At 41.3% G+C, this 15267-nt stretch overlaps 1 long non-coding RNA gene across 1 annotated transcript in view; it reads left to right on the top strand.

Annotated features, from left to right (window-relative positions):
• LOC111094748 overlaps positions 1–13472 on the top strand; it is a 37499-nt gene extending 24027 nt beyond the window's left edge. The window contains exons 2-5 of the long non-coding RNA XR_005386255.1: positions 2627–2795; positions 10808–10894; positions 11582–11634; positions 13070–13472. This is a non-coding gene — a long non-coding RNA (uncharacterized LOC111094748). The remainder of the gene's footprint in view (positions 1–2626; positions 2796–10807; positions 10895–11581; positions 11635–13069) is intronic.
• The last annotated feature ends 1795 nt before the right edge of the window (positions 13473–15267 follow it).

Raw genomic sequence — 15267 nt, 5'->3', positions numbered from 1 at the left:
AACTTTCAGAATCCACTATGCTTACAAAAGCCACTCTCAATTGATGGAATGGAATCTGGATCTCTTCATTCAACTTCAGAAAACTTTTGACTCTCAAATTTGCATTCTTTCAGAGGCAAGAATTTGCACAAATGTGCCTTTATTTTTTTTTTCAGATTTTTATTTATTTAAGTAATCTCTGCATCCAATATAGGGCTTGAACTACTGATGAACTCAGGACCCTGAGATTGAGTCACATGCTCTTCGGATTGAGCCAGGCAGGTGACCCAGCACAAAAGTGACTTTAAAGAAATCTGGGGAGGCCTAGGTGGCTCAGTGGTTGAGTGTCTGCCTTCGGCCCAGGGCATGATCCTGGGGTCCCGGGATGGAGTCTCACATTGGGCTTTCTGCATGGAGCCTGCTCTCTCCGCCTATGTCTCTGCCTCTCTCTCTCTGTGTCTTTCATGAATAAATAAATAAAATCTTTAAAAAAGAAAGAAATCTAAAAAAAATCTGAAAGGGGGAAGGATAGTTTTCCATTAGGAATGTGAAATTATTAGATTACCAAAATTGTCTAAAGCAGCTAATTTTCAAAGCATCAACTCTGAAATGACTAGCTTGAAAAAAAATCAATAAGAATTTAATCATTTTTTAAAAATTCATTTTTAAGCATGATGGAGTCATTTCTCTTTACATCAACTAAAATTTTCTTCTTTGTCCATCTTGCTGCATATCCTGAAATAGATTCTAAACCAAAGGCCCTGAAAGAGTTTGTCTAAATAAACCTTTAGGAGCACAATCAGCTAAAAGTGGAGCAGAACTCCACGCCATTTCACCCAGCCTAAAGACACAGGAAATGGGATGAATTTTTCTGTTCTTGAAAGAGTTCTAGAACGTTCTTATTTCTTTTAATTTGAAGAAGAACAAAGATATTATAGACAGGAACATAAAATCCCTCCTCTTTCTCCTCCCTGCAAGAAAACCTCAGTCTCTTTCATACTCTGTGTCTTGAGAAATAACATCCCTTTTTGAGCTAGGGATGAATATTTTAGCCTGTAAATCTAAAGCCCTCCTTTCCTCTCTGGTCTCCAAGAGGCATCACTGCTCCTTAGAGCCTAGGAATTCAGCAAAATAAACACTGTAGGAAGCTTTCTCTTTGTTTCATAGATTGAGAGATTGAACCTGGTGAAGGGCGTATGTACTCAAGGTTATATTTTGAATCGTCAGTAGTTCTGCCTCCTATTTGTAGCCCTCCTGATTCAATCTTTAGTGTTCAGTAAATAATCGGTGATATACGTGTGGTTAACTTTTTCTTTTTCTTCAAAGCATTTAGAGGTGGCTATGTGTTACTCCTCTAAAGAAGCCTCCTCCTCCGCCTTCATCACACACCCCTCTCCTCCCAGGCCAAATAGCCAAGACTCCTGTCATTCTTTGCCCTGAGGGAAGGATTCTCAGAGAAGAACTAGGAAACAAAGATGTCAAATTTGTGGCCTTTGAGTTTTATTTTTTAAAAAAGATTTTATTTATTTATTCATGAGAGACACACAGAGAGGCAGAGACATAGGCATAGGGAGATGCAGGATCCCTGCGGGGAGCCCGATGTGGGACTTGATCCCAGGACCCTGGGATCACACCCTGAGCCAAAGGCAGATGCTCAACCATTGAGCCACCCAGGTTCCTGGCTCTTGAGTTTTAAAAGGAGATATCCAGATACAAGATTCGAAAGAAGACACAGTTTAGTTTGTTTCCCTAATTCTGCCCCTCAGCCCCATTAATTCCAGCAGTAAGTTCTGAGTGATCCCAGAGGCAGCATTAAAATGGCTTGGTCCCTGCAAATCAGCCATCAGGGAGTCCTGTGGAGGCTACGATTGTGCCATACCCCTAGACCATGCAGCCCCCACTCAATTAAAATTAAGACTTTCTTTTCAAGGGTGCCTGGCTGTTTCAGTTGGAAGAGTGTGAGACTCTTGATCTCTGAGTCATAAGTTTGAGCCCCATGATGGGTGTAGGGATTACTTATATTAAAAAAAAACAACAAAAAAAAAAGAATTCATTTTCAAAAGATACCATAAACAGAATGGAAAAGTGGGTGTAAACAGTACAGTACTGTACAGTAGAGAAATTTGGCAAACACTACCTCAGCCAGGTGATCAAAGCCAACATCAGTAGTGACAAACCATGTCTGATAGTGTGTACTCTTGATATGTGATGAGAACGGCACTTTACTTCTATGGCCTACCTCAACAAACCCATAACCCCAGTCTAATCATGAGGAAAACATCAGACAAATCCCCATTGAGGGACATCCTACAAAATATTTGATGACAAGTATGTAGAGGTGGCTTTTAGGCAAACAGGTTTGAGCAATGGAATGTAGAAAGGGCCCACAGCAGCCCCCGGACTGAAGACAGGACCAACAGGTGCCCCACCTCAAGATACCCATAGGCCCTAACTGACCAATAGGCTACTTACAACCAGGCACAATTACCAGAAAAGGGTGAATTCCATGCATTGCCATACCTCCTCATCTTCCCCCTTGAAAAACAGCCTCTACCCGCTGCCTCATTGCAGTCTCTCCTCTGCTGTCTCACCCACAGCTCCCTTGCAGTGTATTCAATAAACTTTTGTCTCCTTTGTTCTGCCTCAGGTGAAGCCTGTACCATCAGCTTCCACCCAGTCATCACCCCACTTGTGGGCGCCCTCACCCGATCGGACAGACACCACAAAGATACCACAAAGTACTCCTCAAAACTCTCAAGTTCATAAAAAACAAGAAAAGTCTGAAAAACTGTCACAGCCAAGAGTAGCTTAAGGAGGTATGACAACTAAACATAATTGTTCATTCCTGCATGGGATCCTGCAACAGAAAAAGGAAATCTGAATAGAGTATAGGTTCTACTTAATAACATATCAATATTGGTTCATCATTGTGATGAATATGCTGTGTTTTTTAAAGGTTTTATTTATTTTTTAAGATTTTATTTATTTATTCATGAGAGACACACACACACACAGAGAGGCAGAGACACAACACAGGCAAAGGGAGAAGCAGGCTCCATGCAGAGAGCCCGATGTGGGACTCGATCCTGGGTCTCCAGGATCATGTCCTGGGTTGAAGGCAGCGCTAAACCGCTGAGCCACCCAGGCTGCCCCAAATATGCTGTATTAATGTAAGATGTTAATAGAGAAAACTGAGTGTGAGGTATATGGGAACTCTCTCTATATTTTTTCAATTTTCCTCTAAATCTAAAACTGTTCTAAAAACTAAAGTCATAAAAAGTCATAAAGTAGGGATGCCTGAGTGGCTCAGTGGCTGAGTGTCTGCCTTTGGCTCAGATCGTGATCCTTGAGTCCTGGGATTGAGTCCTGAATAGGGCTCTCTGTAGGGAGCCTGCTTCTCCCTCTGCCTATGTCTCTGTCTCTCTGTGTCTCTCATGAATAAATAAATAAAATCTCTAAGAAAAAACCCATAAAGTAAATGAAAATACAAGGTAAAAACTGGAAAGATAAAAGATATGTTGTATCCAGACTATATAAATTATTCCTAAAAATTAATAAGAAAAAGTCTGATAGAAAAATGGGCAACAGATGTGAACAGATGCTTTACAGAAGAGGAAATACGAAAGTCCAGTAAATAGATAAAAAGACACTCAACCTCATTAATAGTTAGAGAAATGCAAATTTGAAGCCACGGGATACCACAACACACCACCAGATTGACAAATGTTAAAAGGGCTGACCATGCCAAGTGTAGGCAAGGATGTGAGTCAACTGAAACTCTCATAACATGCTGGTAGGAGCATAAATTGGTGCAATGATTTTTTTTAAAACATTGCCTAATCTATTGAAGATATACATTCTCTATGACCTAGCAGCTTTATTCCTTGGAATAAATATGAGTATGTACTTACATGTGCCAGAATACATGCACATAATGTTCATATCATTCATTTACTCACTGGGGTGCCTGGGTGGCTTAGTCAGTTGAGAGCCTGACTTTGATTTCAGCTCAGGTCATGATCTCAGGGTCATGAGATCAAGCTCCGCATAGGGCTCCCTGCTCAGCAGGCAGTCTGTTTCTCCCTCTCTCTCTGCCTCTCACCTTTGCTCATGCTCTCTCTCACACTCTGCTCTCTCTCAAATAAATAAATAAAATCTTTTTAAAAAATTAAAAAATCTTTAAGAAGAAAAGAGAATATTCATTTGCTCACTAGTCATAATAGCCAAAAACTGGAAGTAATTTAAATGTTCGTTAACGATAGAATGGATAATAAATTGTGGTATATTCCATACAATGGGATGCTATACCACAATAAAAATTAAGAAATGTAAATAATAAATATTATATGTCATATATATTACACAGAAATAGAAATAAGAAATGAGAAATGTGATTCCATTTATATAAAGTTTCAAAGCAGACAAAAAGAAAGTATATTGGTTTTTTAAAACGATTTTATTTATTTATTTATTTGAGAGAGAATGAGAGAGAGCACAAGCAGGGGGAAGGGCAGAGGGAGAGAGAGAAGCAGACTGCAGACTCCCTGCTGGACAGGGAGCCTGATGTGGGGCTCCATCCTAAGACCCTGAGATATGGCCTGAGTCAAAGCAGACTTTTAACCGACTGAGCCACCCAGGCACCCAGAAAGTATGTTGTTTAGGTATGTAGCATAGGCATTCAAAGTATATAGAAAAATAAGGAAGTGATTATCATAAAAATCCAATAGTGGTTACCTATGGGGGTAGTAGAGAAGGGGATGAGACTAAAAGGGACATGTAAGGAGTGCTTGTGTGGCTCAGTCTGTTAAGGATCGGACTCTTGATTTTGGCTCAGGTCATGATCTCAGGGTCTGGGCTCCATGCTCAGTGTGGAGTCGGCTTGAGATTCTCTCTTCTTCTGCCCCTCTCCCTGCTTACACTAAATAAATAAATAAGTAAGTAAATAAATAAATAGATAGATAGATAGATAGATAGATAAATCTTTTTTTGAAAAAAGAGGGACATGCACAAGAATTTGGTAATGCTGGCCATTTCTTAATGACCTAGATGGTGGTTGTTACATTAGTGCTTATTTCATAATCATCCATATTCTGAACGTTGATGTTACATGTTTGTGTGCTATCTTTTACAATTAAAAGGTTTTAAAAATCAGTTTGCTTTTTTGGATCTTGAGAAGATGTATCTTTCTTTGACTTGATAGGAATTATTTGTGTGTGATTTCAATGCATGTTTGGAGAATCTTGTATTTACAAAACATGTCTTCAGTGAGTGTGGAAGTTTCCAAAGAAAGGCCAGAGTTAGGTTGGCAGGTTAATGAGTGTTTTCTAAGACATCTTAAAGGTGGGATCTATCATGGGAATTTATCACAGCCTGAGAACCCCAGCTCTGTCAGTGTCTCAGAGTGGATCTGACTCCATGACATGGACCTAAAACAATAAACTCAAAAGATCTTCATGTTGAAAATAGCATTTTGTTCACTTACAATGAGATATAAGTATGTGGTAGTCTACATATTCATGTCAACCTGGTCAGTGTATTCTCTCCCAAAAATGCAAGTGACACAGGAATCCTAGTTATTCAAAATCAACTTGGTGAGTATACAATCAGAGCAAATATTTCATGCATGGCACTCTGTTGTACCCATCTCCACAGCTAGAATGTACTTCCTGGGCAGGCTGGATATGTGTGTCAGACTGACAGGACACTGTAATAAGCCACTTTGGGGTGATGGCACAGACCATACCTTTCCATCCATGAGAGCTTCCCACCCCCTTCCATGGTCCCTACCATGTTTGTTTTCCTGATTAAACCCTGGCTGAGACACAGCAATCTTATTTCCAAGCTTTCAGGAGCACTTCCTCTCATTGAGCCACTGGATACTGACTACAGTGACTTTGGATAGTTCTCTTCAACTCTCCTGAAAAACCTAATCAAAAGCACTGGATCCTCTGAATCTATGATGATAGAAGTCAGAATATTCATTATCTCTGAGGGTGAGGGAGGTAGACTGAGAAAGGGCCCAGGGGAATTTTCTGGGGTGACAGAAATGTTCTATATCTTGATCTGGATGGTGGTTATATGAAGGATACACATAGATGAAAATACAACAAGCTGTTCACTTGAAATTCATGCATTTTTACATGCAAATTACACCTAACATATCTTTAGCGTATTCTCAGTTTGCACCTAGTGGATGATCATATTTAAACCAACATGAATAGAAGCCATTGTTCATTTAGTTTGTTCATTCACTCACTCATTCACTCCTGTATCCAACGTTGTGCCTTTACAATGTGCTCTGTGAACTCTGGGTTCTGCTAACTTGGAGCTGAACTTTGGGGAAATAAGCTGAGAATTTGTGTCCCATTTGGGGACAACGGGAAAATACTTCCTTTCATGTGGTTCACCTCCATGTTACCAGGGACCCATGTTCACAGAGTACATTGTAAACACAACATTAGACGTATGAATGAATGAATGAATGAATAAGTGAACAAATTAACTATTGATGGCTTCTATTTATCTATGAAGAATGAAATGGGGGGAATCTTCTGCTAATGAAGTGATCACAATAAGTTCAACTTCCAGATAATTACAAAGGCAAAAACAGGGCAAGACTGGGGGGCCTGGTTGGCTCAGTCAGTGGAACATGTGACTCAATCTCTAGGTCCTGAGTTCAAGCTCCACCTTGGGGGTAGAGATTACTTAAAAAAAAAAAAAACCCAAAACCCAAAAAACAAAAACCCAACAAACAAAAAATAGGGCAAGACCGTGCCTCATTCACAAGTGTTTTCAAGATCTTTTCTGGAGCTCCCAGGAGCTGGTAGGGATGCTTGATCACCTGAACAGACCTTTGGTCCTCTATTTTTCCTATCACCTCCCCCCTTCTGTCTTTTCTGCCTTTCCTATCCCACTTTGGAGTCATGAGCCACCCCTCCTCACTCTCTCTTAGCCACACCCTGATTCTCTTTCCTCTCTGTCTTCTCTTCAACCTATTGGACAAAACCTTGATCTTGGAACCATGTGGCTGCCTACCTTCTCTTCCTATCATGGGCTGCGACCGCTGCTGCTGTGGAAATTCCTCTATCCCTAGGATTGGCTCTCAGCTGAGCCCTGACCATCCTTTCCCCTGACCTAGTCACTGCCTCTTCCCTTCCTCCCCAACCTCTACAGCTATTTAAAGCTTCCAGCAATGTCTTTAAACCCCTATCTGCCCTCCAATCCCTTGGGAGACCACACTCCTAGCTCCAGCCAGCTGTTGGGCATCCATCGTCCTGACCATAAGGGGAAAGAGTCTAGACTGAGAAGCGTGAATTGGTCATTACCGATCCATTACCAGCATCAGGAAACCACGTGCTCTCTGTCTCCTCTCATCACCTCTAGCAGCTACTTCCCCTTCTTTATGAATGCAATGACTTATGAATGAAAAATCTCCAGTCTCCAGATACCTTCCCTCAGCCTCCAGAGGGCCCCACCAAGAACCCTGCACACAGAAGCCTGCAGGGTGCCTTGTGCTGATCCACTCTCAGTCATTAGTGAGATTAGTGAGAGCAGAGAGGGGAACATCTGAGCCTGGCTCTGCACTGTTGTATGTGTGCTTATACTTGGCTCTAAAAAAGCAAAACAAAACAAAAACTTTAAAAAAGGCATTTTTCAACTGCCTGTTGGGCAAGTTACTTTGCCTTTCAGGACTCAGCTTCCTCAGCTGTAAAATAAGGACAATAGTGGTGTCAGCTCCATACATCAGGTGAGGATTAAAGTTAACACATGCTGAGCACTTAGAAGAACCAAAAGGTAGGAAGAATATCAGGAACGAGACAGAAAAACATTTTCTCTCATTTTCTTTTTTTTTTTTTTTTTCTTTTTTTTTTTTTTTAAAGATTTTATTTATTTGTTCATGAGAGACACACAGAGAGAGAGGCAGAGACATACATGGAGGGAGAAACAGGCTCCCTGCGGGGAGCCCAATGTGGGACTTGATCCCAGGACCCCGGGATCACACCCTAAGCCAAAGGCAGATGCTCAACCATTGACCCACCTAGGTGTCCCTCTCATTTTCTTTTAAAGCTACGAGATCTCTTTCTGTCCTGCTCTTCTCTGAGTGTTTGAGTCCTTCTGCTGTCCTCTGCAGCCTGGGACATAAGGTAGAAAATGAAATTGAAGTGTCTAGTGTCCCCAAGCTAGGAGATTTGGCGTCAGTGTTCACATTCCAAATTTCTGGAAAAGAGAAACAGAGAACTCCCAGGAGGTCGGGTGACCTCCAGGGGTCCTGCCACTGCGAATATGTGTGGATGCTCTTTGTGAAGCAAATGGATTGTAAAGACTTCCTCTTCTAGGCTGAGGGAGTGGTAGGTTCTCTCAAAGGGGATGTAGTAAGGGTGGCTGGGTGGCTCAGTCAGTTAAACATCTGTCTTTGGCTCAGGTCATGATCTTGGGGTCCTGGGATGGAGCCCCATGTTGGGATCCCTGCTCAGAGGGGAGTCGGCTTCTCTTTCTGCCTCTACCCCATCCCCTGATCATTCTCTCTCTCACTCTTTCTCTTAAATAGATAAAAAGCTTTAAAATTAAAAGGAAGAATGTAGTAGTTATCTATTACACTCCACAAGTAACCCCAAAACTCAGTGGCATCAAACAATACTCATTTATTATTCATCAGGGATTCTGTGGGTCAGGCATTTGGGAGCAGCTCAGCTGGGTGGTACTGACTTAGGTTGTCTCACACCATTGCAGTCAAATGGTGGCCAGAGGTGGTATAATGTCAAAGGTTTCTATGTTTGCCTGTCTGGCACCTGGGCTGGGAAGACTCAAACAGCTGGGGGCTGGAACAGCTGGGGCATACAGGGCATCTCTCTATTTCTCCATGGTCTCCCCACATGGACATTTCAGCATGGCAGCATCAGGGTAACCGTTGTCCTATATGGGGACTCGGGACTCCAATGGCTCAAGCACATGTCCCAAGGAGAGAAAGCCAGATGGAAGCCCTATCACCTTCTAGGATCTAGCCTCAGAAGGTCACTGAACATCACGTCTTTGCTCACTTGCTTGGGCAAGGCAGAAAGATCTGCCAGGTGTAAGGAGAGGGAACAAAGATGACCTCCTCCCATCCCACCCCTGCTGCCTGTCACTGGAGGCCTACTGATGTCACATCGGATGAAGAGCCCATGGGTTGGGATATTTATTGGCCTGGCCATCTTCAGAAAACACAATCTGCCACATGGGGTTTGCATACAGATGAGGAGACAATGGTTGTCACATCTAATATAATACCATCTAATGTCTTCTACCCAAGAATGTATTATAAACATTTCTCCACATAATTATTCTTCTGCAACATCCTTTTAGAAGAAGTGTGCATTTTTAAAATTCATGTAATCAATTACATAGTCATTGTAAAAAATTCAAAATACAGAAACGCATAAAGAAAAAAGTAGCTTCTTCTCTTCCCACTAATCATACTTCCTGGGATAATGATAAGTTCCCTATCTTCTCTGTGCTGAGCACAGAGCCCAATGTGGAGCTTAATCTCATGACCCTGAGATCATGACCTGAGCAGAAACCAAGAGTCAGACACTTAACTGACTGTACCTCCGAGGGGCTCTCTCTCTATCTTTTAAATATTTTATTTTTTTAAGTAATCTGTACACCCAACATGGGGCTCAAGCTGACAACCCCGAGATCAAGAGTTGCATGCTCTACCAATTGAGCCAGCCAAGTGTCCCTGTAATATACTTTAAATATAGTCAGTGTTTTATGAATGTGTTATTTAGTTTAAGCTATGCTTTTCAAAATGTGCTCTCATTGTTGAGTTGAGAAGTATTCAAGGTGTATGGATTGGCCGAACTATTTTATAGACGTTCCTCATACTTAAACAAGCAGGGTAGTTGAATCTAGGCAGGCATGCAGCCTTTGCTCAGTGGCACCTTAGGCTTGATCTCTAATGGGGCTTTATCCAACCATGAATTTGGACATTCTACTTGCTTGATACCGCCTATAAGGCCAATGGAATCCTGCTTCTAGAATACTACAGCCTTTGCCTCGAATGAACCTTGAACACAAGGACTGAGCTGGGACTCCTTTGTATACAGAAGAGGTTGTGACACTGTTGCTAGGCCTGCTTGTTAATATATACCTGGCTGATTTGGGCCTGAGACCCACTTTCCTTAAAGCTGGTGGCAAGGGATACCTGGGTGGCTCAGCTGATTAAGTAAGTGTCTGCTGTCGGCTCAGGTCATGGTGCCAGGGTCCTGGGATTGAGCCCTGAGTGGGGCTTCCTGCTTGGTGAGGATCTGCATCTCCGTCTCCCTCTGCTCCCCTACTCCCTGCTCTTGCACTCACCATCTCTCAAGAAATAAATAAAATCTTAAAAGAAAAAAAAAAAGCTGGTGGCAAAGTGGGGCATAAATAGACCCTACTTGCCTCAGACTAATTGCTGCAACAAGAGAGCCTCATAAGAGTGCCTTGACCAAATTGGCCTTGGTCAGTTCACAGCAGATGTATCATAATTTAATTTTCCAAGCCTGTTTCAACAGACATTAAAAATGTTTCCCATGTTTTGCCTTTACATGAAATGCTCTAGTACCATCCATTTAACAGTATATCTGCACACATCTTTTTAATAATTGTATATTTCATTGTGTGAATGCATCCTAATTTACTGATCGAATCCCCTATTTTTGTATCTTAGGTTTTGTCAGAATCTAGATCTGAATTCAGATCTGGTTGACGGAGGCCCAAGTCTTTCCTGATACTTCTCGACAGAATTTTCGAGAAGATTGAACTTGGAAGTGAAAGTGCCAGGAACTAATTATGGATGTTGCTCTTTTCCTAGTTCCTATGTGGGCATTTCATTCCAGAACCTCAACTGACTTTTCACCTCTCGAAGTCCGCTTGAAATGATTCTCCACCCTCATTACAGGTATGATTTTCTGAACAAACACAAGAAATCCTGTTGTTACAAATCTAATTTTCAAACCCAGGAAGGTGCAAAGCTCAGATTGTCAGTATATGGAGTTAAATATAACCTCATGCACTGAGCAATATATTTAACGTCCTAATTAATAATTCAGAGCATCAAGTGCAGTGTGGAACGATATTATGTCTGTACTGCCTGTTTGTGGGAAAATTTGCTACCTTAACTGCATTACAATCACCTTTCACCCACCAACCAAAAGGCAAACCAGAGACATTTACCAAGAAGTGGCAAGCATATATTAATGACAAAGGGCAGGAGTAGCATTATTCTAATATACCAGTGATAACGCTACTGAATAGGGAAGGGATTTCTTTAAATTCCATTTTTCTGAGACAATGGAGATTTTGATGTGGATTTTTGCCTTCATTATAGTGTTTTATAGTCTGTGTTCCTAAGAACTGGGTCAGATTTTGCATTATGTCTGTAATTTATTTTGGAGTGCCTGATATTTACATTCTCAGGCAAGCAGTATATATAATGCCATGTGAATACTAGAGTTTTTAAGTTAGAGGTTTGTTTTTTTAATTGAAATAACAACTTGCCCCCCTCCTTATTGTACATTCTATACATAGATCAGGGTAACTTAATTTTTTTTTCTAAATGAATTCCCTGTGATTTCCCCTCCTGCAGATTCCGTCTTCCCCGCCCCACACATCTCTTCTCTGTGGCCCCCAGACAGCTAAGTAAGTTCTATCTTTTCTGATCCTCTAGAGTATTTTATCATTCTTTATCTTATACAGCAGGTTGCCTACTTAGTTAGAATTTTAATTTGTTTCTAGGCAAGAGAAGTTGCTTGTTAAAAGCTGTCTGGGTCCTGTTTATAAGTTTATTCAGTACAGTGTTGTTTGTAATTGGAAAAGATGGCAAACAACCCGAGAGCCTACCGATAGAAGACTTGAGGTTAAACAACTTGCAGTACCTTCACACTTTGGAATACTCTGCAAGTGTAATAGGAACAGAAGAATGCCCCCCTGGATTGATTGTAAAGATTATACTGTAAATGGGGGAAAAAAATCAAGGAGCAAAACACTGTGCATCGTATGCTACTGTTGCTGTAAGAAGGAGGGGAAAAATATATATTCATATACATATTAAAACATTTATATATTTTAATATTCATATATATTAAATTATAAATATATATATATATCGGCTTGTACAGACATAAAATATTGCTGGAGGAAGCACCAGAAACTGATGAAATTGGTTGTTTTGGGGGATGATCTGGGTGAGTGAGAGCAGGATGCAGTGGGAGAGAGACTTTCCCACCTACCCTTCGATATCTTTTGAATTTCGAACTATGCAAATGTCTGACCTGTTCAAGACATAAATGTACAACATGGAAGTTAGCTAAACAAAACAAAGGCAAAACTCCACAGGTTGTGGAGGAGGAGGCAGCTGGTCACCTTGGAATGGACTTGTGTCTAAGAAATCCTTAAACCACCTTTCTTAGTTGTGTAAATGTGTGGTGAGAGGTAGCCCAGGGGAGGGGTATAACAAGACCTTCCTTGTGGCTGGATTGTGGCCCACCTCTTCCAGTAGGTCTTGGCCTGCAGAAACTGTCCCAGGGCAGATTTGTGTGGGGCTCAAGAGATTCCCAACATTACAGGGAACTGGCTCCTAGTCCTTCACTTCAGAGACATCTCCCTTCTCTGACGGGTTGCCGGGGTCCGGATGGGCATCTGTTGGCCGGAGAGGGGCATGGGAGCACTTGGGGAAATGCACCAAGAAGGAAGAAGCTCGACTAGGATCAATACCTTTGGTGTTGGCTCTTGTTGGGGAAGGTGGATTCTGCTCAGGTGTGGGGCTGGGCCCTGAAAGCTCCAGGTGTGCTGTGGAAACAAGGGCTGAGTGTTTCAGAGGCAAGTAAAGAGCCAGACACTTGAGATCCCCACAGTGGGGCCCTTGCCTATCCAAGGGCTCCCCAGAGGAAGAGGTTCAGCCTTCCTGGGAGAACCCCTGGGACCTAGACAGGAGCTTGACTAGCAGTAAGTCAGAGTGGTTGGACTGACCAAGATCACTGGTTTCCATCAGCAAGACTCAGGGGCAGCCGGGGCAGCAAGTAAGGAGGGCACCTGTTGGGAGATGGCTCAGACTCTCTGGTTCTTTCTTCTCCAGGTGCTTGGAAGCAGGACCACAATGGAATTGGACTAGCATCTCAGTTCACTAGAAGAGGAACCCCAGGAGAGAAACTGTGTTTTTTATTAATCTGGATATGTGGACCCCTAAGGAGTCAATTTGAATATGTAAATGACTTGAAGGGGAATAGAATCTGTCATCCCAAAATATGTCTCTTTGGCAAAAGAATTACTTTAGGCTTATTATTATTATTATTATTATTATTATTATTATTATTTTAATAAACAGTAGACAGAAGAAAAGCTTTGACAATCAAGTGAAAGTGACCCTTTTGTAAGAGAAAAGTGCATGTGTAAGGGAACTCTCTATTTGTGAGAGTGTCTTGCTCTCTGTACCAGGATGACTTAGTCTCTAGAAACTGATCAGTGGAGAAGGCAATAACCTAAATCTGCACAATGACCATATTCTTGATTACTGCTCTTTGCCAGATAACTTCCTGTAACTGACCTTCCCTTTCCCTGACATTTTTTTAAGATCTTATTTTTTAAAATATTTTTATTTATTTATTCATGAGAGACACAGAGAGACAGACAGACAGACACAGACAGAGGGAGAAGCAGGCTCCATGCAGGAAGCCCAATGTGGGACTCGATCCCGGGACTCCGGGATCATGCTCTGAGCCAAAGGCAGAGCATGAGCCACTCAGGCGTCCCTAAGATGTTATTTTTAAGTAATCTCTACAGTGAAGTTAGAGCTTGAACTCACAACCATGAAATCAAGAGTTGTATGCTCTTCCGACTGAGCCAGCCAAGCACCCCGATCCCGATATCTTCTTTTGTCTTTAGCTGGAGATGGTATTTAAGGTGATGACTTGCACAATTTTGGAGTTATTCAGCTTTCCAAGGTCTCTTCCATGCATATGGTGGTATACATGTTATTAGACATGCTTGTTTTTCTCCTGTTAAACTTTTATTATTATTTATTATCAGCCACGAACCTAGAAGGGTAGAGAGAAAATGATTTTCCTCCCCTACAGACTGAATGATTACTAGGGTGTCATTGTTAATTATTTGGGGAGGGGTATTGGTATTGCTCTTATGTTTACAAGGATTCCTTGTCTTTAAAAGATACATACTGATGTATTCGTGGATAAAAGAACAGGGTGGTTGAGATTTGCTTCAAAAAATCTAGTAAGGGGGCACCTGGCTGGCTCAGTTAGTAGACCATGTGACTCTTGATCTTGGGGTTGTGAGTTCGAGCCCCATATTGAATGCTGAGATTACTTAAAAATAAAATCTTAAAAAACATTTTAAAAAATCCAGTAGGGAGGGGGTGGGGGAAGGAAAAAGTGGATGGGATATAGAGGAACCAAGATTGGCGGTAAATTGATAGTACTAGCTACACTGGGTGGTTGGGTGATGGGTATGTGGGGGGGTTCATTATACTATTCTCTCTTCTTTTGTGTAAGTTTAAACGTGTTAAATTTTAAAAATATATATCTTTTTTAAAGACAAAAGCCACATAAATTTATTTAACCCTAAACTGGTAAAAACTTGCCCTATCAAGTATGGTCTATACTATTTGTTCCCTGGCTAGGTTGAGCTGTTTGATTTCTTTATTCTTATAGTCACCTCCCTGGAATTAAGAACTTGTCTTAAACATCTCTCCATCTCAGCACCCAAATTTTTTTGCTGGGCACATGGAGGCAGCAGAGGACAGTGGTTAAAAGAAAGTACTGGACACATTTACAGCTCACATCTGGGTGCAGCCACTTAGTAACTGGTCAAGGTAGCTTCTCTGTGCCTCAGTGACCTCATCGGTCCTCATCTGGGCAAAAGGAATAAAAAAAAAAAACCCATATACTTGAAAGGCTATTAAAAGGATTAGATAAGATGATACCCATGGTGTCACATAGTCCCTGATCCATAAAAAGACTTGCTGTTTGTTATTATTTATCTTACACACTCAAAGAATATTTACCGAATATGAATGCCTGAATGAATAAAGGTGGGTGAGAGCCAATATTACTACAAAGTCTATAATTTCATAATCTGTCTTATTTTAAAAATGTATTCAATATTTCCTAATGCCCTTAGTTTTAAAGAAAATTGTGAAATTTGTTAAAATTTACTGTCTTTTAAAAAAATCATGTAACATTTAATTTGGGGGTCTCATTTGTAGTAATTGTGGGTGTCCAGAAGAATTCATTCTGAAAACTTTTTAGCATATACATCTTG

Source organism: Canis lupus, chromosome X, assembly GCF_011100685.1.
Source record: "Canis lupus familiaris isolate Mischka breed German Shepherd chromosome X, alternate assembly UU_Cfam_GSD_1.0, whole genome shotgun sequence".
Lineage (NCBI taxonomy): Eukaryota > Metazoa > Chordata > Mammalia > Carnivora > Canidae > Canis > Canis lupus.
This window is presented reverse-complemented; position numbering and strand designations above follow the sequence as displayed.